Source organism: Anabrus simplex, chromosome 2 (genome assembly GCF_040414725.1).
Source record: "Anabrus simplex isolate iqAnaSimp1 chromosome 2, ASM4041472v1, whole genome shotgun sequence".
NCBI classification, from domain to species: domain Eukaryota; kingdom Metazoa; phylum Arthropoda; class Insecta; order Orthoptera; family Tettigoniidae; genus Anabrus; species Anabrus simplex.
This window is the reverse complement of record NC_090266.1, coordinates 315,569,145-315,595,453: the sequence shown is the minus strand read 5'-3', so window position 1 is coordinate 315,595,453 and position 26,309 is coordinate 315,569,145. Positions and strand designations below refer to the sequence as shown.

General features: G+C 41.7%; 1 protein-coding gene across 1 annotated transcript in view; it reads right to left on the bottom strand.

Moving 5' to 3' along the window:
- The window catches only part of LOC136864087 (facilitated trehalose transporter Tret1-2 homolog), a 462,248-nt gene extending 457,002 nt beyond the window's left edge, over positions 1-5,246 (bottom strand). Inside the window, exon 1 of the mRNA XM_067140645.2 lies at positions 4,378-5,246. The gene's annotated coding sequence lies outside the window, so the exon portion shown is untranslated. The remainder of the gene's footprint in view (positions 1-4,377) is intronic.
- Positions 5,247-26,309: the final 21,063 nt, after the last annotated feature.

The window sequence follows — 26,309 nt, the reverse complement described above, 5'->3', positions numbered from 1 at the left end:
AGAACCATACAACATATCGCTTGGAGGAAAGTTGCATTACCGGGCGAGTTGGCCGTGCGGTTAGGAGCGCGCGGCTGTGAGCTTGCATCCGGGAGATAGTGAGTTCGAATCCCACTGTCGGCAGCCCTGAAGATGGTTTTCCGTGGTTTCCCATTTTCACACCAGGCAAATGCTGGGGCTGTACTTTAATTAAGGCCACGGTCGCTTCCTTCCAACTCCTAGGCCTTTCCTATCCCATCGTCGCCATAAAACCTATCTATGTCGGTGCGACGTAAAGCCACTAGCAAAAAAAAAAAAAAAAAAAAAAAGTTGCATTGTAGCGAAAAACGCAAGTTGCGTCAAAGGGCAATTACTGTCTTTCTATCGCCAACTGTTTGTCAAAATAGAGACTATTAAAAACTTTTTATTATATTGAAATAAAAATATACTTTTACACGTTTCCTTTTTTCTTCTCCTGGACTTTGATTTTCATTTTCCGGGGAAGAGTAAATATGTATGTTAAAGTCTGATATACTATAAAACATCTAGTTTTACTGCTAGAGGTACGCCCTTTTTCTTTATAACGCTCAGAATTGAGTTCTCTACTGGAAGGAACAAAACACAGAAAAAGTTCCCAAACTCATCACAAATATTAAATACGAAACAAGCAAAACAAAATAGTGAGTTTTATGGAGTACTCCGGTTTATATCTCCGTCACTGAACACTTTCTTGATTCAGGCTAATATTTGAACTCTGAACACAATCTTCTAACAACCTGAACTTAGAAATTATTTTATATTTTTCTTCCATTTTATTTCCATTGATGCAGGGTAACAGCAATTGAACGCACAACCTAAATAATGGCGAAATGATTCCACTTCCGAATGTTCTATGGAAATACGTGAGAGAACTGTTTTATATTTAGTAAATGATGGACCGAGAGAGTTTGCCGTGAGGTTAGGGGCGCGCAGCTGTGAGCTTGCATCCGGGAGATAGTGGGTCCGAACCCCACTGTTGGAAGCCCTGAAGATGGTTTTCCGTGGTTTCCCATTTTCACACCAGGCACATGCTGGGGATGTATTTAATTAAAGCCACAGCCGATTCCTTCCCATTCCTAGGCCTTTCCTATCCCATCGTCACCATAAGACCTACCTGTGTAGGTGCGACGTAAAAGAAAAAAGTAAATGATTGATTCAATTCTTACCGAGCTCGATAGCTGCAGTCGCTTAAGTGCGGCCAGTATCCAGTATTCGGGAGATAGTAGGTTCGAGCCCCACTGTCGGCAGTCCTGAAGATGGTTTTCCGTGGTTTCCCATTTTCACACCAGGCAAATGCTGGGACTGTACCTTAATTAAGGCCACGGCCGCTTCCCTCCCACTCCTAGCCATTTCCTATCCCATCGTCGCCGTAAGACCTATCTGTGTCGGTGCGACGTAAAGCCAATTGTAAAAAAAAAAAAAAAAAAAAATCAATTCTTCAGTTCTGATGATGTTTCTTGACATCTAGGTCATCGGCCCCTCCTTCAGTTCTGTTAGCCGTTTGATTTCGATATTCACCATGGAGAATTTTTATAATATTGATGTTATTGGTTTTACGTCCCTTTAATTACCGTTACGATTTTCGGAGACGCCGACCTGCCAGCATTTTGTCCCACAGGAGTTCTTTACATACTAAGAAATCTATCGACGCGAGGATGGCGTATATAAGATTCTTCAAATACCACCGGACCGAGATGGAATCGAATCCGTCAACTTGATTCCAGAAGGCCAGTGCTTTACCCTCTGAGCTACACAGGCTGGTGAAAAAAAGTTTAGTTGAAAATTAAGTAAAGTAAGTTTATGTTCTCACATTGTTCAAGGTCGTGCAGGTACACCTCCGGTGAAGATGAGCTGCTTCAGTCACATAGCAGCCACCCTGCCAGTCTTAAACCTCTGCTAGGGCTAGGGATCGAATCTGGGTCTTCAAGGATAGCAACAAATAGCAGTAACCGTTAAAGCGAGGAGGCTGACAGTTAAAAACTAAAACTTTAAAATCGTATCCAAATATACTGAATCTCCTTTACAGAACTCAATCAGATTTGCGTCAGAAGTGAAAGGAAGCTCGAAGATTTACTTCCTCTTCTTCTTTCGCTACTTATTTAACGTCGCACTAACACACCGAAAGTTTCTGGCTAGCAGCCGTGCCTTAATTAAGGTGCATTCCTGGCATTTTCCTGGCGTTGAAATGGGAAACCACGGAGAAACCATTTTCAGGCCTGCCGACGGTGGGATTCGAACCCACTATGTCCCGAGTGCAACCTCACAGCTACGCGACCCTAACCGCTCGGTGTAGATTTGCAGAACTTGATATCGTGATCATAGTGACAGGCTACCAAACTCTACGTGGAACCCAAAACACAGGAACGTGGATTTTCGTTTTAAAAATCCGATATGCATCCGGAATTCGAACCGCGGGACTGCACATTACGGAGACCGTTTTTGAACATCCTAATAAACACAAGAAACTTCGTTACAATCCAAAGTGGTCGAGAATCGTTTTCCTGGATATCACTTGAAAATATTAATGTTCTATGAGAAGACACACAGGTGTGATGAGTTATTTAGCGAGTGCACCTGGATCTATTAAAAGTGACAGGAATTGGCAGTACTTATTTTCTTTTTTTTTTATGTGCTAGGGGCTTTACGTCGCACCGACACAGATAGTTTTTTGGCGACGATGGGATAGGAAAGGCCTAGGAGTTGCAAGGAAGCGGCCGTGGCCTTAATTAAGGTACAGCCCCAGCATTTGCCTGATGTGAAAATGGGAAACCACGGGAAACCATCTTCAGGGCTGCAGACAGTGGGATTCGAACCCACTGTCTCCTGAATGCAAGCTCACAGCCGCGCGCCTCTACGCGCACGGCCAACTCGCCCGGTGGCAGTACTTAAACAGACCCTAGTGAGCTCTAGTGAACCACTACACTCATGTCAAATGTGTGTGTGAACAGAAGGCCTTGAAGCCGTACGGCAAGGCTGGCATGTTGTATAACAGGCACCATTTGTGCCGCGGGCTGCAGTGGGCATCGCGTAACAGGTACCTCGGAACGTCACGGAGTAGGCCTACATAGTTGAAGAACTGTTCACCGGATAATCCAAGAAATTCACCATGGCCTGGTCCGGCTCCATGGCTAAATGGTCAGCGTGCTGGCCTTTGGTCACAGAGGTCCCGGGTTCGATTCCCGGCAGGGTCGGGAATTTTAACCATAATTGGTTAATTTCGCTGGCATGGGGGCTGGGTGGATGTGTCGTCTTCATCACCATTTCATCCTCATCTTGACCCGCAGGTTGCCTACGGGAGTCAATCAAAATACCTGCATCTGGAGAGCCGAACTTGTCCTCGGACACTCCCGGCACTAAAAGCCATACGCCATTTCATTTCATTACCAAGTCCTGGAATCGAACCGCTCTGTCTGGACTTCCTAGTCGGAACAAGACAACAGTTTTCGACAACTTTACACATGAATGAGTGTTTTAAAGAAAAGAATCTAGCTTACCGAATCATTTGTTTATGGAAGAAACTGGAGTTGTTCACAAGCCCTAACGGAGGTGTTCCAGACTAACACACGACATTCTGTGCACTGGTAGACAGGCTTTACATGCGCTAAGTACACAAGGTCCTTTGAACGAAACAACAACAACAACACACTTTTAAAATGCATTTCAACAATTATTTACTTTTACCGACACTCGTAACTCACTGATGAGAAATATAGCTAATATAGTTCTGTGAGCTCCAAGGAGCTGGGTGTTCCTACATTGTCTTGTTCCGTACACCTTAGAGGACAGTAGTATTTCAATGAAGGAGTAATAAATTAAAATGGGAAATGTGTACACGATTACATGGCCATTATGTCGCACAGTAAGAGGCACTCAATTCTAGAAAAACAATTCGGTCTTCATTTATGGTCCAAGTAGGGAAAAAAATTCATTTGCTTCACAGTAAAATGAGTAAAAATCAAGGTGTTTATCAATATGAAGTATTCTTCCTAACTGAAATTTAACTAAATTCTAAATACGCTACTGAATACCATATTTCGAAATGAATATTCTTAAGTCGTTTAATTTTTTCTTTTTCACATAATTCGGGTATTTCATCATTGTCAAAAGTGAGCGTTCGTCGAAAGACATCACTTTCCACAGCTATTTTCACTTTCACTCATCTATATACACCTTTATATCCCTACCTGCTGTATACACGTCTTATGATAATCCCGTCATCCACCGAAGGCTGAAGTTGCTTCTAAAACATCGCAAACAATTCATTTCTGCTACGTAATATTATGAACGATAATAGTACTTTCCTGAAAGAAAAAAATAGGAGCTAGGTCCTATTGTTTGGAGGAATCACACTTGGCTTACCTGTATTATATCCACGTTCCTCGCTATAAAACACCGCACTACTGCTTCATGCTAAGACGCCTCACCAACATGCAGCTACCTCCAGTGTGGAGTGTCTGACAACACGTGCGAGGAGCAATTGTTGTCCAACTTGCAGTCAAGTGTGGCGCTGGTGTCGCCCGCCTCAGTGATGGGACAACCGCTTCCCAGCAGTCTGCCCCCTGTTTGAGTCCCGTGGCCTTTATCTACCACTTGCCAATCGCTAGCTCACTCTTAAGACGCCTATTTTCCGAACATCATGCCCATGGTTTGAGTCTCATACCAGGGGCCGTCTCTGGCATTAACTACCCTTTTCTAATCGCAAATTCACTGTTACGACGTCTGTCTTCCCAGCATCCTACCCTTGGTTTGAATCTCATGCGAGGATAAACACTTTCCGTTTAGAAGTTATTCAATAGCATTGCCACAGTCGCAGGTGGGAGTTGTTGGGATCCTTGGCTGAATAGTTAGCGTAATGACCTTCGATTCAAAGAGCCCCGGGTTCGAATGCTGGCCGGGATAGGAATTTTGTTAGCATGTGGTTAATTCCTCTACCTTGAAGCCTGATTGCTTGTGTTCGTTTTAATGCACATTTACATACAAAACACACACACACACTACCGACCACAAGAGACACACGCAATCGCGAATAGATCTCTCCTTACAGGTTTGGCGTCAGGAAGGGCATCCGACCGTAAAACTGAACTTAATCCACATCTAATGCCATCCTTAAGTAGTTGAGATGAGGCCAGGAAGAACACAAAGATGGAAACGTAGTAGAGTGTTAATGCCACTTTGTCCCTGGTTTGAGACGCCTCTGAGGACAGTTCTCTTGATGCAGGTCCGTTCGCTCCGCGGTACGGCTTCGGCTGCTCTGTTCCCTTGGCTCAGACATCCCCTCCTCTGAAAGTGGGCAGAACACTGTTTCACCATCTGTTTTACGTATCAATGTTATCGTGTTTCAGACGCAGTGTTACTTCATATCACGAGCGGTCTCGTTGTTAAAAGGTGCTGACATATGATACCGTCACTGGCCTCTCTGGCAGTGGTAGTTGATACGCGAGCAGTACATAACACAACTACTGGCATAATGTTGCAGTTCCACACTATCTCCTCGACCTTTACATTCACAACGTAATGAACATAGGACCGCATATTTACTGTTCCTTACGAGAGAGTTGACTACGCGGTACTGGCTGTGAAGCTGTGAGTGGGTTCGAACCTCACATGTCGGCAGGCCTGAAGGTGGTTCTGTTATTTCCCACTTTCACTTCACACACGTACGCACGGCTGTATCTTAATTAAGGCTGCAGGTGCTCAAGTACGTCCGAGTTTTGTCGGTAGAATTATCGGCACTCCTATGAGGCAAACTTCCTGCACCTCAGTATTTTACACAAACCATAAAAGTAACAACTAATAGATAACTGAGGCTACAATTTCGATGAAATTTGATTCCTTTTTTTTTCTGGTTACACAGAAACATAGCTGCGCTGGAATTTAGACTACATATTTTATGATAAAGAGACAGAGTTGGGAAGAAATTGAATGACTTTTAACGATTTATTTTTATCAATATTTACTTCTGATCGTTCCTTTATACAAAATGTAATTCAATTCTTGAAATGAAATTGTAATCCATACATTACGGTTATCGATACACATCACATGGGAGCAGAAATGGAGGGGGGCGGGGAGGGATGATGATGAAGATAACTTGTTCATTTCTAGTTCTTTTTTTTTTGGCAATTTGCTTTACGTCGCACCGACACAGGCAGGTCTTATGGCGACGATGGGACAGGAAGGGGCTAGGAGTGGGAAGGAAGCGGCCGTGCCCTTAATTAGGTACAGCCCCAGCATTTGCCTGGTGTGAAAATGGGAAACCACGGAAAACCATCTTCAGGGCTGCCGACAGTGGGTTTCGAACCCACTATCTCCCGAATACTGGACACTGGAATTTCTAGTTCAGCAGAACCTGTAGCTTTACCAGAGGTTCTTGCCTCCCTAATAATTCCAATGACTTCTACAATATCCATCAGTGCTGGGGATGTTCTTGAAATTTAACACAGGTATTCCTTCAAGTGGAGCAAGTTTTCAGTAAATGTAAAAATGAACTCTCCCTCAAGAGGTCGAAGCTTAGTGATGAGTATTTCAACAACTAGGTATTTTGTAAAGTAAATAATAAATTATTTGACATTCTAAAATGTGACTAACTACAGCAAAATAAAAATGATCGAAAAATCATTTTGAAAGCACCAAGGTGTGATGTTTAGTCTCACTTGGTGATGATAGCCACTTGAAATCTCGATACTAAATAAACGCAAAATAAATTAAACTCGTGTCCTCATCCCGAGGTTGTGCAGCTCTTTTCAGGCACACCCCCAATGGAGGTGAGCTGCATGCACCATTTTAACCAGATACCAGACCTCCTGCAATTCTTAAATTTCTGGCATTACCGGGAATCGAACCCGGGCCCCCGAGGACGGTAGCTAATAACACTAACCGTTACGCTACGGAGGCGGACAACGCAAAATGAAGTTAACTGTATCATTCCACCTCCTGGAAAAGAAAATGACGTCAGTGATATCCTTAAGACTGGCATTTCGTGTCAAGTAATTGTGACTGTAATTTTACAGATTACATTTTGAAAAATTAATTTGTAATTGAGTGAAATATTTCTTAGGTAACTGCAATTAGGCACAGTTACCTCTTTCTTTGTACTTTTCCCATTACTGTAAATGGAGTACAGCATTTAACATATATTTGTTAGGACAATTTTTGCAATTTTTGACTCTTAACAGCACTTTCGTTCATTTCTCTTCAATTTGGGGGCATTTTAGTTGAATTTTATGCATGAATTCCCATTAATGCCATTATTTTGTTCTTCTTCATTTCCATTGATATTTGTAATTTGCTCTACATCATTTTGCCATTCATACCCATGTGTTGCACATATTTTAATAATTTTCTCCTATACATTCAAAATCTTCATTTGAACGTCCACGCGAATGGATTGGACCAGTCCAATCACCCCTTCAATAAAGATTCGCAATGATGTGTCCCATATCTGAAGTTCTATCTTGTGAACAATCCTCACTCGAGACAGGAGATGACATTGATTTAGTAATCATTAATTTTATTGGCTTTACGTCCCACTAACTACTTTTTACGGTTTTCGGAGACCCCGAGTTGCCAGAATTTATTACCGTAGGAGTTCTTTTACGTGCCAGTAAATCTACCGACAAAAGGCTGACGTATTTCAGCGCCTTCAAATACCACCGGACTGAGCCAGGATCGAATCTCCCAAGTTGGGGTCAGAAGGCCAGCGCCTAAATCGTCAGAGCCCTCAGCCCGGCAACATTGATTTAGTGGCCAGCGAAATTGTGTAATTAATATTACGTAGTCCACTGCTGTTTCAGATGAGGCAGAAAGGACTTTTGTAGTGTAAAACCCCTCAATGGGGGTATATGCATATATGAATATATTTATTCATAAATCCCGCCAAGGGAAATCCAAAGTATCGGTGACACCGAGAGCTTTCAAACAGTAGGGAATAAAGTTACGCAATGAGAAAAATGCCAAATTGAGAATTGAGGCCGTGGTAAAAGGGCTTCTCCTAATATACATTCCAGAGTAAGCGCAGATAGCGCAGTGGAAACTATGCTAGATAATTTTCAAAAAATATTAAAAGAAAACGGCAGGAGAAATAAGGGACATGACAGGTGAAAATTAGATGAGAAACCAAGATAAAAATTTGGAAATATATATATATTAGAAAAATCAAATCAAACTTTTACAATATTAGAAGAATAGAAGTCAGTACAAATACGGAATTTTCCCAACCAGAAATAATACAAATAGTTACATCAAGAGTAAAATATTCAAGAAAATGGAAGCAAATAAAAGAAGGGGCCAGGAGAGGAAAGGGATGGACAAAAAGGGGATGAATACAGTTTAAAGAAAAATGTTGAACAACGAGAATAAGAAAGAATGTTCGCAGTTACCAGATTGAAGTATACCAACATGAAGTCTACTAAGCAAAGTCTAATGTCATGTGAAAGTTGCCACCTCTTCAATTAACACCCGAAATAGGCACAAATAAAGATTGTCCTACTGGCTTAAGTCACTGCATACAATAATGAAACAGTCTCCAAGTGTACCAAAACATACATGGTGAAGCATTAACCACAAGTGTGTATAGGAGTCGCAGAGTTGCGGATATACCACACGCACATTTTGAAAGCAAACAGTCACTGGATAGTCAATAGAGGCTTTGAAATTGAAAATGCAAGTAAAATCTCGGCCTGGAAATGCACTGCTCCCAGTCAAAATTTGCAAATAAAATAGCTCCAAATGCAACACAGCATTATTTACAATAAGGACATTTTTAGTTTGTCATACCTCATCTTGAACCAAGTAGTTCTGCCCAAAAATGGAGAGTCCAGGGCACATGTCGCTAAAGACGGAGATGATGTTAAAGGTTCCTCCCTCCACACAGGCCAAAGTCCATCTCAACACATTCAGAGGAAGGCCGGGTATTTATAGTGTGGAATAATGAGACATATGTCTGGAATATTCCAGAAGTTAGTGGAGCATGCGTGACAAAGCGGACGATGTCACATGACGTCAGGCAGCGAAAGGGAGGTTAGTTTATCGTCGGTCGGAAAGGTGGATAAGGCAGAGTTCGTGCAAGGTATGATGTGTGCAAATCCACATAAGTATGTAAATTCCAGTTGAAGAGAAAATGCGGTGTGTATCCAGATGAAGGTAAGTCCATATTAATTGTAGAAAAAGGTTATGTGCGTGGCGAGGTTGATAACAGTAGTTGTCGGTGAGGTGAAGAGTCCGTTACATCATCCGCCGGGCACCAGAAAAAAATCCAAAGGATTTTTTTTTGTAGTTGTTGAAGCAGCTGGAGATAAATGAAGACGGCTGGTGGAAGACGAGAAGCGGAAGATACAGTTGAATGGCGACGGCGAGGCGGCCCCAGGAACAGCAATGGAGGGCCCTTCCATGAGCTGGAGCGGGGGTCGATAGCAGCCGCAAGGGTATATCAAAGAGAAAAAATACTGCAAAACAAAACAAGAGGCGGCAGAAAAATGTCCAAACACAATAAACATGCCTAAATAGAGAAATAGAAAATAGAAAAAGGTAGAGGAGGAAAGGAAACAAGAAAAGGGCTAACGCGTTAGCAAAGGGAAAAGGGTAAGGAGAAAAGGGTAGTGATAAATTAACATAGAAATATAAATATAAATATCACAAATGACAAGAAAATTTAAAGAATTTAAGAACAATTACAAAAGAGAAAAATAAAATGGTTGGGAAGTTGTATGTACACTCCCATTACAACCTGTGCCAATTGGCTGGGAGGGAGACGGGAGAAACCTGTGTGGAGGGAGAAAAAAAAAGGAAATTCCATAAAGGGAAAGAAAAGAATGGGGGGATGAGGCAGACAAACAAAGAAAAAGAAAGGAACAAAAAAAAATAAATAACACTGGGAGCAATAGACATTACCAGACCAGATGAAGAATAGAGAAAAAAAAAAGCAGAAAGAAGAGGAGGTAATAACAAGAAAAGAAAAACACAGGGCAAAAGAAAAGAAAATCAAGATATGAAAGTTTTTAAGAATGAAAGCGCTTGAGCTGATTTAGATGAAGTTTTTTAGTATCAAACAAATCAGTAGTAGATTGCAAATATACAGTGACAGGAGTAGGGAAAGACAAAATACGGTATGGTCCAAGCCATCGAGGAGCAAGTTTGGCAGAAGTGGCATTAATTGCCGAGCTGTGTGGATGATTAGCAACGAGGACTAAATCACCAATTTTAAAAGTGGATGGCTTATGACGAGCATTATAAGCTTTTTTGTGGACCTGTTGAGCTTTTAACAATTGATCAAAGGCGTCTTTCCAGAGTGATGAAGAGGATGGCTGATCAGAAGATTCAAGGAGGTTGTGCAGATCCCAGGTTAGAGAAAGAGGAGTTTGAAGATCACGACCAAGAAAAAGCTTAGCCGGAGTCTGAGCAGTAGAACTATTGATACTAGAATTAAAGGCTAACGCCAAAGAAGAAAGATGAGAATCCCAGTCTTTCTGGAAAGAACTATGAAATATAGATAAAGCAACTTTGAGATTACGGTGATACCTTTCCACGGTGTTGGACTGAGGGTGGTAGGGAGAAGTCAAGATACGCTTGATACCCAGCTGAAAGCACATATTAAAAAAAACACTTGAAGTAAAAATAGAAGCATTATCAGAAACGATATTAGCAGGCAAACCGGTAATAGGAAAGATTTGTTCAGTGAGTAAATTAATGATGATCTTAGTAGAGAATTTCCGTAAGGGTCGAAGGACTAGAAATTTTGAGAAGGCATCCAACAAGGTAAAAATGTACAAGTTGCCACGAGAAGAACGAACTATGGGTCCAACTAGATCAATGAAAAAGGTTTGGGCAGGATGAGTGGGTGGCAGGGCAGAATGAAGACCAGCAGACTTTATGTTTAAAGGTTTAGATGTTTGACACAATTCACAAGTTTGAACAAAAGTGCGAATAGATTTGCGCATTTGAAGCCAAAAGAAAAGAGAGGCAATACGGTTGTACGTTTTAGTGATGCCTAGATGCCCGCCCACAGGGGAGGAATGATAATATTGTAAAATCATGGGTTGAAGAGCCTGAGGAAGCACCACTTTAGGAGAAGCTTTCTTAGTGGGTTTGTAAACCAAGAGATCTTTAAAAATAGTAAAGGGACCCTGATAAGAGGGATCAGAGATGGATTGTTTGAGTTGGATGCAGAACTGATCGGTGAGCTGATGCGACTGACAGGATTGAAAGGAAAGAGGAAAGTCTGTTAACGAAAGAACCGCATGAATGGAGGAAGATGAAGGCATCATAGAAAGATTCGGGGGTAAATCGTCAGTAGTACTTGACTGAGGAGTGGAAGTGTCAAATAAGCGACTAAGAGCGTCAGCTACAGAATTCTCAGCGCTAGAAATAAATTTAAGGGAAAACTTAAATCTGGACAATCGCATGAGCCAACGGCCAGTTCTACCAATTTTAGGTGCGTTATGTAACAACCATGAGAGAGCCTGATTATCTGTCTTGACAAGAAATTCTTTATGTTCCAAATACTCTGCAAAGTGTTCAATGGAATTTAATAAAGCCAAGGCTTCACGCTCGAAGATAGAATATTTTCTCTCAGTAGGAGAAAGAAGTCGACTGAAATAGGCGATAGGTAGAGGAACATCATTAACAACCTGAGTTAGAACACCAGCCACAGCAAGATTGGAAGCATCAGTATGTATTTCAAAAGGTAGGGAGAAATCAGGAAATTGAAGAATGGGAGCATGCATCAAAAGAGACTTAAGCTGAAGAAAGGCGTCCTGTTGAGATTGAGTCCAAATGAAAGGGACGTTTTTACGTTTCAGATAATTGAGAGGCTCAGCAATGTGAGAAAAGTTAGGAATGAACCGGTGGTAGAAAGAAACCATGCCTAAAAAGGTGCGTGTTTGTTTGAGATTTTTGGGAGGTGGAATATTAGAGATAGCCGAAGTACGTTCGGGATCGACAGCTACTCCCTGAGATGACACAATGTGACCTAAGAACTTTATAGAAGTTTGAGCTAGAGAAATTTTAGAGGGGTTAACTGTCAGACCAATAGAACGTAATCTGGAAAGAACTTGGTGTAGATGCGACATGTGGGACTCAAAATCTGGGCTAAAGATTAAAAGGTCATCAATATAAGGATAGAGAAATTTGTACTTGAAATCTGAGAATAAGGAATCCACTAATCTCTGCATGATTTGTGACCCCAAGTTCAATCCAAAAGGAACTTTTGTGAACTGAAAGAGGCCATTTGGGGTGATGAAAGCAGTAAGGCGACTGCTCCGAGAGTCCAAGGGGATTTGGTAGTAAGCAGAATTGAGATCTAAAAGAGAAAAATATTTAGCTTTAGAAAAAAAGTGGAAAGCGTTTTGCATTTTAGGAATAGGATAGGAGTCATAGAGGATTTTGGAGTTTAATTTACGGTAATCAACTACCAGGCGCGAAGAACCATCAGGCTTGTCGACAAGAAAGGCCGGAGAGGCATAATTGGAAGAAGATGGGACAATGGTACCATCCAGAAGCATTTTGTCAATAATGTCATCCATTTTGGCCATCCGAGGAGGGCTAAGATGGTAAGGAGACGAACGAACAGGTGTTTCATCAAGTAAATCAATGTGAGCCTGATAATTAACAACGGAGCCTAAAGTATCTGTGATAACATCGGCAAATTCAGATTTCAAGGCCTCAATTGCATCTAGTTGGGGAGCAGTGGCATAAATATGCTGATGACTGAATACATAGGGAAATCGAGGGGGTCTACCAAAGGGATTTGAACATGCGGATTGAAAAAGAAAGAGATAGAGGCCATAGCAGTATTATAAATAAGGCCAGTATGAGCAAAAAAATCATATCCCAGAATAACAGGAAGTGAACAATTATTAACCACTTGAAATTCAAACGGCCAAGAAAATTGGGAAATTTTAACATGAAGTTTTAGGTGACCCATGATTTCAAGAGTGTGCTGAGATATGGAAAGACATCTGATGGTAGAAGGGCGCAATTGAAGATGCGGATGCGTTTGTAAAAGTTGCTGAAAAAAGGAGAAACTGATAAGGGAAATTGCAGAACCTGAGTCTAAGAAGGCTAAGGAGGGAATGTTATGTAACTGTACAAGAGTATACGACTGTGATTTAGTAGCAGGCGAGAAAGTTGAGGAAACATAAGGCAGATTTTGCCCAAGAGGTCGTGAGCTGCCTACTGACGACGGGAATTGAAGTTTCCCAAGGTAGAATTGGTACAATTTCGTGCGAGGTGCCCCATAGCCTGACACCGATAACAGCGAAGGCGAGAAATATCACTCTGAGAAGGTGAACGAGTGGTAGAAGGCATGCGAGTTGTTGATGTGTTAAACTGGGGAGGTGGGGTAGACGAATAATAAGAAAAATTGCTACGGGTATTTAGAATATCTAGTTGAGCAATGTGGTAAAGCTGAGGAATAGTAGTGGGTGGCGTAAAGGGATTGATGATTTGGCGGAAAGCTGGAGAGGCATAAAATCGAATAAGAGAAATAATTTCCTGGGGATGTTGAGCAATAGCTAACACATCAGAATAGCCAATAATGGAGTCAAGATAATCGTAAGCTGATTCCTCTGGACGTTGATGACGTCTGATATATTTGTTACTCAGCTGTTGTCTAATTTCATAAGGCAGAAAATAAGTATGTAAAACCGAGCGAAAATGAGCCCAATCATGAGAAGACTTCATATACTGGAGCCAAAAATTACTAAGATGACCAGAGGTTTTTGGATAAAGCAACGAAAGCAATTGGGAAAATGGAGCCAAGTCCGTCTGTAGAAATTTGCGAACTAAAAAAAGCCACTGTGTCAAAGTATCAGGATCAGTAGACTGAATGAGGGGTACCTGATCGAGACATTTAGTCAAAATATGGAAATTAAGTGGTTGATGTGAAGAAGGTGTGTGATGATATGGAGATTCATAAAAATATTGCTGAGAAGGGGATGGTGGTGGAGTGCGCAAATCGGGAGAATAATGCTGTGCTGGTTGAGTTTTATGGGGAGAAGGCGGAGGTGCTTGATTAAGTGGAAGTTTGGATTCGGCAGTAAAAAGAGAAAGATCAGGATAGAGAGGGGTGTTAGGTTGAGGCGGGGTTGGTAAAAGTTCAGGGGATGAACTAGAAGAAACAGTAGTAGTAAGAGTACTAGACGTGGAAGTAAGATCAGAATTACAAGGGAGAAAAGGATTATAAGACATGGGGATCAAACGAAATGTCTGAAGTGTCTGAAGTATAAGGAGAAAAATTATCAGAAAAATAAGCCATGTTGAAAGAGATGACAAAAAGAAAAGCAAAGTCTAGCGAGAAAAACCACTAAACCTCAGAAGAAAAAAACAAAAGAACTAAGGCAGTAACAGGGTGAAGATTTAGAGTGGTAGTAAACTGCGACTTTATACTCTGCTACCATGTGTAAAACCCCTCAATGGGGGTATATGCATATATGAATATATTTATTCATAAATCCCGCCAAGGGAAATCCAAAGTATCGGTGACACCGAGAGCTTTCAAACAGTAGGGAATAAAGTTACGCAATGAGAAAAATGCCAAATTGAGAATTGAGGCCGTGGTAAAAGGGCTTCTCCTAATAAACATTCCAGAGTAAGCGCAGATAGCGCAGTGGAAACTATGCTAGATAATTTTCAAAAAATATTAAAAGAAAACGGCAGGAGAAATAAGGGACATGACAGGTGAAAATTAGATGAGAAACCAAGATAAAAATTTGGAAATATATATATATTAGAAAAATCAAATCAAACTTTTACAATATTAGAAGAATAGAAGTCAGTACAAATACGGAATTTTCCCAACCAGAAATAATACAAATAGTTACATCAAGAGTAAAATATTCAAGAAAATGGAAGCAAATAAAAGAAGGGGCCAGGAGAGGAAAGGGATGGACAAAAAGGGGATGAATACAGTTTAAAGAAAAATGTTGAACAACGAGAATAAGAAAGAATGTTCGCAGTTACCAGATTGAAGTATACCAACATGAAGTCTACTAAGCAAAGTCTAATGTCATGTGAAAGTTGCCACCTCTTCAATTAACACCCGAAATAGGCACAAATAAAGATTGTCCTACTGGCTTAAGTCACTGCATACAATAATGAAACAGTCTCCAAGTGTACCAAAACATACATGGTGAAGCATTAACCACAAGTGTGTATAGGAGTCGCAGAGTTGCGGATATACCACACGCACATTTTGAAAGCAAACAGTCACTGGATAGTCAATAGAGGCTTTGAAATTGAAAATGCAAGTAAAATCTCGGCCTGGAAATGCACTGCTCCCAGTCAAAATTTGCAAATAAAATAGCTCCAAATGCAACACAGCATTATTTACAATAAGGACATTTTTAGTTTGTCATACCTCATCTTGAACCAAGTAGTTCTGCCCAAAAATGGAGAGTCCAGGGCACATGTCGCTAAAGACGGAGATGATGTTAAAGGTTCCTCCCTCCACACAGGCCAAAGTCCATCTCAACACATTCAGAGGAAGGCCGGGTATTTATAGTGTGGAATAATGAGACATATGTCTGGAATATTCCAGAAGTTAGTGGAGCATGCGTGACAAAGCGGACGATGTCACATGACGTCAGGCAGCGAAAGGGAGGTTAGTTTATCGTCGGTCGGAAAGGTGGATAAGGCAGAGTTCGTGCAAGGTATGATGTGTGCAAATCCACATAAGTATGTAAATTCCAGTTGAAGAGAAAATGCGGTGTGTATCCAGATGAAGGTAAGTCCATATTAATTGTAGAAAAAGGTTATGTGCGTGGCGAGGTTGATAACAGTAGTTGTCGGTGAGGTGAAGAGTCCGTTACATCAGCCAAGAATCGTCGAGTTTACAAAACATACACGAAGTGTTTATTGTACAGGCTAGAAAAGTAACAATAAACACTAATTGCGGGAAATTACAGCAGTTACAATGCTTCAGAAGTAAGTACATCATTCTGTAAACAGTCTTCTGCTGGCTTCGCGGTCTTGCGGTAGCGAACGTGCCTCTCACCGTGACGACAAGGTTTCGATTCCCGGACAGGTTAGGGATTTTTTACCTGGATCTGAGAGTTGGTTCGAGGTCAACTCAGCCTACGTAACAACAACTGAGCAGCTATGTGACGGTGAGATAGTGGCCTGGTCGAGAAAGTCAAGAATAACGTCGAAGATTCGTCGTACTGATCATGTATCACGTCGTAATCTGCAGGCCTTCGGGATGAGCAGCCGTACCTTGGTAGGCCAAACCCGTCTGGGCTGTAGTACCACGAAGTTTGTTTTCTGTATGCAGTTTTCTATATTGGTACTTCAATTCGATTTTTTAGTTTTTAAAAAATGCTATTTGTTCGGGGCGTCGACCCATGTGGATCTTTTGCCCCTACTGGTACCATATTGTATTAACCTGCGTGTAATGGGAATGACGGTAGTGTGGAACGTTGTGTGTGAGGAAAGGAAGATTAAGGACGTCACAAAAACCCAGTCCCCAGGCCAGGGATATTAATCATTACAATTCAAAGCCCCTGACCCGGCCGGGAATCGAACCCGGAGCCACCGGTTGACAGGCGGACGCGTTGCCCCCTATACCGTGGGGCATGACTCAATTCAATTAACTTTTCTCTTTACAATTTGTTTTACGTCGCACCGATCTTATGGCAACGATGGGATAGGAAGGGACTAGCATGGGGAAGGAAATGACCGTGGCTTTATTATGATATAGCCTGGTGTGAAAATAGGAAACCATGGAAAATCACCTTCAAAGCTGCCGACAGAGGGGTTCGAATTCACTATTTCCCGAATGCGAGCCGATAGCTACGTGACTCAGCCCACGCAGCAACTCGCTCGGTAATTAACTAATTATTACTAGTCTAAATATTATAAAAGTTCGAAACTTCGTTGCCTCCTAAGTAAATTTAGAATACAACATCTATTTTGGTACATTTGTGTGTAATTTGGGACAGTTTGGAGGATTCCTAAGTTACAAATGCATTTTTGTTATTGTAATCTTGGTCATATCAATAACATTATTAAACCTTACACTCTCAGGGCGGTGGAGAACAAAGTTGACCGGGAAAGGTTGGTTAGGTAAGATGAAACAACGCCAGAATCAGCGAGAAGCACGTGTGGTCACCATCCCGCGTTCCCAAGTTGATAGACTGCGAGAAGGCTATTGACATGGGTCCATCGAAATTTAGCATTCTTAAATGCCAATTGACTCTGCCGGGATTCGATCCGCCAACGTTGCGCTCGGGAGAAGAGCGCGTACCAGCCGACCCCACCTGACAGTAAATCGACATTAACAATCCTATCAGGTAACTGCACGTTGAAGATGTCGTTGTTCGATATATACTATGATATAATTGTTCCTCCCATCCGTGACTGGGAGAGAAGTGTTCATTCATTTATTCATGCATGCATGACAATTTAATTCGGTCATGGAATCATTAAAAAAACTCATTCAGGCATTTATGTACACATATGTATAGTGTCTGTGAAAATGGAAGAGATCTCTGTACAGACTTATGACAAATAAATAAATAATTGTTCCTCATTATGTCGCACGACATGTCTTAGAAAAATGCATTTCATGGATCAGTTTTCAAGAGCAAAGCACGTTTACCTTGGTAGAGAATGTAAAGGTCAGCGGCTACACAGGCTGGTGCAGGCAGCTCTGCTGCACCTACACGGATTCCTTTACCTTCGGACCTGTGGATCGTACCAGACGTCATTTTCTCCTCGCCTAGTCATTTATGAGCTGGTTGTTATTGAAGCACGCCACCGAGCAACACTGTATAGCATATGTTTGATCAAGTTGAGTTTATGGCCGAACCCTGACGCACGAAACGCGATAGAATGCTATTTACAAGCAATTTGTTACGAGTCTGTAAGTAGAAAACGCTGTATGGCCCAGTGGAGACTACAGCAGTGGCGGCTGGCGGATAAGGTCACAGGGTCGCATGCCCTCCCAATAAACATTAATATTTTAATTTTTACTACTCAGTACATTATATACAGGTGGATACAGGTTTTAAATTCGTAAGGAAGTTGACTGTTACTTCTAAACTCCGAAATCTGGTTTCAGGTTAGAGCGTAAAATCATACAGATTAGCTCCCGGTCACATCTCCTATGTGACCATAGAACATACATTTCAAGTACATGGTCTCCAAACGTTGCCACCGGCTATGAAATGAAATGGCGTATGGCTTTTAGTGCCGGGAGTGTCCGAGGACATGTTCGGCTCGCCAGATGCAGGTCTTTTGATTTGACGTCCGTAGGAGACCTGCGCGTCGTGATGAGGATGAAATGATGATGAAGATGACACATGCACCCAGCCCCCGCGCCAGCAAAATTAACCAATTAAGGTTACATTTCCCGACCCTGCCAGGAATGGAACCCGGGACCCCTGTGACCAAAGGCCAGCACGCTAACCATTTACCCATGGAGCCGGACCGCCACCGGCTATATTTCTTGGGAAAGAGGCCTGTTATAATGAAAGAGCCTCGGTCACAAGCAAATAGTGACCGAGGAGGGTAGCAGGTAGTTCTCTGAAAAAATACGAAGCTACACAGTTCGTTGACTTGTATTTCCGAATGTGCTACTGTTGAAAATAATACTACAACCATACTAGTGATATTCCTGAGAAGTACAATGACAACTGAGAGGTAAACACGCTCAACGCGATCGAGAGATTTGCAACAGCTATAGAAAGAAGGGCGCCTCTGACATAGAAATTAATGATGTGCAGGAAATATTACATTAGGAAATGAAGTCTTAAAGGAAGTACAGGTAGATAAATATTGTTACCCCACGAACCTACTACGCTGGCGTAACAGGGGGAGAGGTGATACTCCCACGTGGCGCGTCCCAGGTGGCGGATAGGGGGGTCCTAACCGGCTTGCCGGCGGACTTGAGGGAAATAAAATACCTCTCGCGGACCAAACACACTACCCCCTGCGGGTGGGGGACGCACATGTAGAATACACCCGCGGTATCCCCTGCCTGTCGTAAGAGGCGACTACAAGGGGCGACCAAGGGATGATTGAATTAGAACCATGAAACTACTTTTGATTCGTACCGTCACGCGGGGAACACCATGGGTTGCCTGAACTTGCGAGTAGTACCACCATCTTAGGTACGAAATAGGTTTTTGATTAGTAGCAGCAGAGAGTGGTTCCCCTGTGGGTTTCCAGTACCCGTGCGTCGTACCCATGTGAGCAACACCGCGGGTCTGGGCGTTGCCTGTGAGTTGTACCGTTATATGAGTGACACCGTGGACCTGCGTTGCCTGTGATTAGTATCCACTATGTGAGGAACACCACGGGGCCCGTGGGACCGGCACCCGTGACTAGTACACCAAGGTGAGGAAACTCATCGGTTTGCGTTGGCTCTGAGTGGCGCCATTGTGTGAGTAACACCATAGGTCTGTGTTACCTGTACGAAGTACAATACTTGTAAGTAGTACCATCTTGTGTGGAACACCGTGAGTTTCGCTACTTTTGATTAGTACCCCAACATGACAAATACCATGGTTCTACTTTACTCGCGACATGTACCATTCTGTGGGGCCTTAGGCATAGATATTGCACCCCTTTAGACATCAAGCATCATTGTGCTTTATGAGTGGTCCCTTGGTCAGTACTACTATTATTCCGACTTTTTTGAGTCTGATCCACTGTATTTTGTTTGCTTGTTTGTTCGTTTTTTTTGTTGCGTTCATGTCCATCCATTCATTCTTCATGACATTTTTTAAAAATTTTATTTTGGTCAGTGGATGAATTTGAAATTTTTTTTATTTCATTTCATACCAATAGGGGCCGATGACCTCGATGTTAGGCCCCTTTAAACAACAAGCATCATCATCATCATCATCAATATTGTCACCTGTGTAGTAAAACAACTAACAATGGCAGAAGAGGGACATAAAATAATAATAATATTATTGTTTTACGTCCCACTAACTACTGTCGAAGGTTTTCGGAGACGCCGAGGTGCCGGAATTTCGTCACACAGGAGTTCCTTTACGTGACAGTAAATCTACCGACACGAAGCTGACGTGTCTGAGCCCCTTCAAATACCACGAACTGAGCCAGGATCGAACCTGCCAGGTTTGGGTCAGAAGGCCAGCGCCTCAACCGTCTGAGCCACTCATCCCGGCCATATATAATGTAGACTAGCACTAGTAGTGAAGGCCTTTCTTAAGATACGAAATTTGCTTATTTCGAACATTGATATAGGAATTAGAAATATATTTCTGAAAACTTTCGTTAGAAGCGTGGCATTGTACGGAAGTGAAACATGGACGATAACTCAGAAAGAAAGAGAAAAGAAGCTTTTAGTATGTGGTGTTACAGAAGAATGCTGAAGGTGAGATGGATATATCGAATCAAAAATGAAGACATACTGAATCGAATTGGTGAGAGGTGATCAATTTGGCTAAATTTGACGAGAATAAGAGATAGAATGATAGGGCATATCTTAAGACACCCAGGACTTGTGCAGTTTGGATGTGTAGATGGTGAGAACGGTAGGGGTAGACCGAGGTATGAATATGACAAGCAGATTAGAGCAGATGCCGGATGCAGCAGTTACGTACAAATGAAAACATTAGCACAGGATAGGGTGGCATGGAGAGCTGCATATAACCAGTCTATGGACTGATGATTCAAACGCACAACAACAACAACAACAACAACAACACACTTGCATGTCTGTATTTAAACCATAACGTGCCTTTCCTATACGAAACTTCACGAGCCACCACTTATGAACAGATCAAGAATTCGTCAAGTGAACGTGTGTGAGTGGAAGGATATTAACGGGGCCCGGGGAAGGCATGTACAGGAGGGTGTCCCAGGAGGAATGGTCGATATTCAGGGATATGTCAGGAACGATTGTAACCGTCCAGGCGTCTCCAGCCCTACTAATTTAAAAATAATATTTTACGCGATATCATTTGATATCAAGTTTATCCGCCATCGGCAATTATTTGTAATAACATATTTATTCAACGTCAATCATTTGTAATCAAGGCTTTTTGGAATCATATTGTATATATAATAACATCGTTTTAGTATTTAAATTATTATATTATGTAGGATAAGAATTCATTATGTTGTAAATACGGTCAATATGTTGAGAAATATTTGTTTTCATTTCATCTCATGTTTGTGTATACGGAGGGTTATTCTTGAAGCTTGGGATTTTGCGTGCGTCATGGGTTATTTTATGACCAAGGTTAGTAAACAGCGACCCGGGCGCGAGGCTTGCAAGCTGGTCAGCTATATCATCGCCACGCCTTCTGGACTTGTCGAGGAAGAAGAGAAGGGGAGTTGATGCTTCGATCTATCGAATCAGATACTTCGTTGTATATGAGTTTTGAGATTGAACTGTTACCAAGAGTGGGGGTGAGCCCGGATATATACTGATTCTCACCACGAGAACGGGATCTAACAACCTTAGGACCTAACTAAGTACAACTTCTGCTGTGAAGCTAACTACGTGAACTCCATCACTACTACTTCTACTGTGAACATCTACTTTGTACGACGTGATTTGATTTTTGAAACAGTGTGTGGTCGCTCCGCGACATAGTTACTTTTGTACAATGTGTTGTCGCTTCGGTTATGTTATCGGATCTACGAGAAACGAAACAAGCTTATGGCTTGTGTGATATTCAGTAAATATTATGGACGAAGAACTATGTTTAGTTCAAGTCTACGAAAATTTGGTACAAGTCTGTACCGTATAAATAGTATAGCTCAGTTGGTTTGAGATTTCTACTAATATGGAAAAATTCACATCTCTGAATTTTCTCCTCATACGATCAAAGCTGATCAGTTTTTACAAGTATAGGGCCAATGTCTAATTTAAAGACTAGTCAAGTAGGGAGTGTTAGTCCAGATAGCCCGTACCATATCAGAGAAGGAAGGAAGGATGTCCATGGAGCAAAGTCTACATCGAGAAGAAGAGAACGAGTAACCACGGAAACCAGATGACGTCAACGAAAGCTGCAATTGGTGAGCTTCAATTAGATAAAGCAAGCAATAGTAAATTCAGTAAATTATAAATTCCTCCACGCTTTAAGGAAACTTTTCCGATTCATCTCATTTTTTTGTATAATAAATTCATTTGTATTTTATATTGCGTTAATTTTCTTTCTTAAGCGATACTTAATGGTTAATTATTTAAAATCCTACCCCTGTGATTTCAGTAAGTCTCTATGCTATTAAATATAAATTTTGGTTTACAGTTTTGTTTAAAACTGTAACCATGGCGCCCAAACATTACATAGAGAAATGGGGAACCATGGAATGTTCATTGTTTCTATTTGCGTGGCAATTTGCGGGCAAGCCACAAATAGTTTATTTAATATTCATGTGCCCCAAGATAATAACTTTCATCTCCACAAATGTTATGACGAGGTGGAACAGTTACACGATCATTTGAAGGAAAAACTTCATATAAACATAAGCCCTATTCCGAATGGTTTCCGAAATACCATACATTCAATGTACATTTGTTTTTGGGTTAGTGGCGCGCACGCACGTGTCTTACCCACCCAACCTCTTTGACGTTTTGAAATGGATACAAGTTTTTTCCGTATGCGATGTTCACCATACACGTGTTCGTGGACCTTGATACGTGCTGAAAGTCGTCGTGCGCTGATAGTGGATCTACGCTGCACCATTTCAACAATGTGTTGTTGTTCCTGCACAGGTTGTTGAAGTACACGTTCAGAAGAAAAATGGGAACTCGGGAGAAAACCTGTGTCGCACAATGTGCTGAAAACTCTGGTTAACACTATACGATCAGGGATTCGACGTGTCGGAAAGCGCCGGCGGGATTCCTGGACAGCAGCAGGAGCACCAAACACACAATATATCTCCATGTTCTTCATTAGTATAGACGTGTAGAATTTTAGCCAGCGCGTGTACACGCACGCACATTAATGGTGTCCCGACATAAACAATCAACACTGCCCCACTCCAGTACTGAAAAGGAAGGGAGAGAGTGAAGGGATAGTGTTGAAGGCCACTCCAGTACTGAAAAGGAGGGGAAGGGAGTGAACAGGTAGTGCTGAATATACAGTGTGTGTATTCCGGCGTTATACTGTAACATTGTAATAAGATGGCTCCTATCCTATCACAGGTGAATCGAGGCCGTATTATTGGCATGTGGGAGGCTCAAATGGTCCCCTAAGCAATAGCAGAAGCAATACCATGCAGTCTTAAGACAGTTTGGAAATGGATAGAAATATGGCAAGAACGAGGTGAAGAAGGATTGGTAGACCCGATATAACGCAGCTACAAAATATTCCTAACTACTGTAGTATAAAATACTTTTCGGTTAAAAACCTCCTTTACCTCTTAATACTGTAATTATCAGAGTAGGTTACTTTTTTAATTGTTTATGTTAAAATGCTATTTGTTCGGGGCGTCGACCTAGAGAGTTCTTTTGCCCCTACTTGCACAATATATGAACCTGCATAAAATTGGATTTGCGGAAGTGTTGAGTGTTGAATGTGAGGAACGTTAAGGACGACACAAACACGCAGTCCCCAGGCCAGGGATATTAATCATTTACAATTAAAACACCCTGACCCGGCCGGGAATCGAACTTGGGGCGGCCGGACGCGTTGCCCCATACACCGTGGGGCCGGACGAGTAGGTAATCTAATGCTGTACTTCAATACATCCGTCACTGTGCCCATTTCGATCACAACAAAGTTTTGTAGCGAGCTGTCTGCACGCAGTCCATGCAGCAATGCGTTAAGCGAGAAGGTGAGTCATTGGCCCTCGACACTACCCCTTCACTCTCTTCCCCCATGTTTTGTACTGGATTGGCCTTCAACACTACCCCTTCACTCTCTCCCCTTCTTTTCAGTACTGGAGTGGGGCAGTGTTGATTGTTTATGTCGGGACACCATTAATGTGCACGTCTGTACAAACACAGTTAACCGATGTTTCTCTCTGACACACTCTCAATCCCTCGCACTACTTCACTCTCAACACCCATGGACAACAGTGCATTCAACGGGCTATTTTAATGGCAGAAAGACATCCCGAGCAAAGAGGTCGAAACCAACGAGGTAGGTAGGGTTAGAATAAAACATCAAAGAGTTTGGGTAGGTAAGACATATACGTGCGCGCCACTGGCCCAAAAACATCTCAGAAACCATTCGGAAGAGGGCATATGTCCATATGAAGTTTTTTCCTTCAAACGATCGTTCCTGTCATATCCCTGAATATTGACAGTCCTCGTGGGACACCCTGTATAAGTCGACGTGGAAGAATTATCCCTGCTAAACAGCCTCCAAAGCAAGTAAGTGCAACGACGCTGTATGGTTTCTCAACTGATGGTTCCTAAGCAGTGGAAGCATCTCTCAACAAACCATTCACAGTGATTGAATTCCAAGAAAGTAATTTTAAGGATTTAAGTAAGGTCGAAGCATGCATAAACACAGACTGTGGCCTAAGTATCACAAAGGTTATGTGGTTAAAATTTTCCAGTGATGATTCATCTGCACTGAGTTCTCACGAGTCTCATAACATTTTTCGTCCATGGGTAAGATACGCTACAGTATATTAAAGAAGAACAAGGCGACATCAATGAACAGTGTTTCAGCAGGTACTCTGAAACAGAATTTCCTGCCTGATATGTAAGTCCACTTCACATCACCAAAGAAAAGAAAAATGATTTATTAGACATGTGCAAGTATCTGGGCCTAGAAACAGGAACGTTTACGAAAATCTCCTCTCTGAAGAATACCATAGTTGTTTTGACTTCGTGGAGTATTGCATACCTGGACATTGTTGTATTATTATTATTAATATTATTATTATTATTATTATTATTATTATTATTATTATTATTATTATTATTATTATTATTATTATTATTTGGTTTTCTTGTCAATTTTTAATGACAGTTCAATGTTTTAATAGTTCACATCTATCCGATTTTTCCATTTTAGTCAGGCTGTCTGAAGTATGATGATATTTTCAATTATTAGTTTTAAAGTAATGTCAATAATTATACCAGATATATGTAATATTAACTGATACATATAGTATAATGTGTGTTCTATGTAAGAAATGTATTGTCTGTGTAATGAAGTATCTTAGGAAATGATTTCTGATATTATGTTCACGAACGTTGTGTATGCTATGGAACGAGGCTGTACGGCCAGTAGTAGACAGCGTTGTTCCACTATATTGAGATTTCAAACAGGCGTTGCACTGTCGTTGGAGCAGAATTATGCCATCTGGTGGTTGAATATGATTTTTTATTCACCAATAATTGTTTCAAAGCTGAAAATGTATATATGTGTGATGAAGAATCGTGTTTCTTTGTTCATTCGTTGTTCGGCGGTGTGTTTCAATTACTTCTGTAAGGAGGCTGAGGGCAATTCCGCAGTCCGTGTGGATTATTGAGAAGCGACTTCAAACAAGAATAACGACTTGCTAAGCAAACATGTAAGGAGTAACTTCTTTCAACAAACTGAATGAATTTAACAACAGAACCTCTGGCCAGGTTTATTCCCCTTCCTCATTATGTCCTTCATTATACTACAATGTATTCCTTTGTTTGTTAGTATCGAATCCTCCGTACTATCGCCTTCTTTCATTACAAGGGAAATCTTTGTATCAGTGCTTATACCTTTCCGACTGTATAACGTAATATTACGTTACATATCCTGAGACTGATTTCCAGAGTTTTGATAGTTTATAAGGCGATGTCTTTCAAAGAAATGAACAAGGTGGGTGTACACTCTTTGGTTTACACATTCCATCTTTTCCATAGGTATCCGCTTAGTTCTAGAAAAAGTAACACAGTGCAGTGAGCTCTGTATCATCTTCACACACTTCTGTCAGCCGAGCCTCTGCCTATTCGGTTCTGTGCACACGTAGACCATTACGTCTCACCCAAGTCAGCGGGTTCCATATCGGCTAAGCCCGTTGGTATTTGAAAGTTCTCAAATACGCCAATCTCGTGTCGTTTTTTAAAATGCTATTTGTTCGGGGCGTCGACCTATAGAGATCTTTTTCCCCTATCGTTAGATTTACCGTCATTTACTTTACATGAACTCCTGAAGGAAAAACTTACGGCACCTTGGCTTATCCATAAACCGTAAAAGTAGTTAGTGGGACGTATTATTGTCATTATTCAGAGTGAAGCCTCCGTGACTCAGGCGGCAGCGCGCCGGTCTCTCATCGCTGGATACCGTGGTTCAAGTCCCGGTCACACCATGTGAGATTCGTGCTGGACAGAGCGGAGGCAGGACAGGTTTTTCTCCGGGTACTCCGGTTTTCCCTGTCAT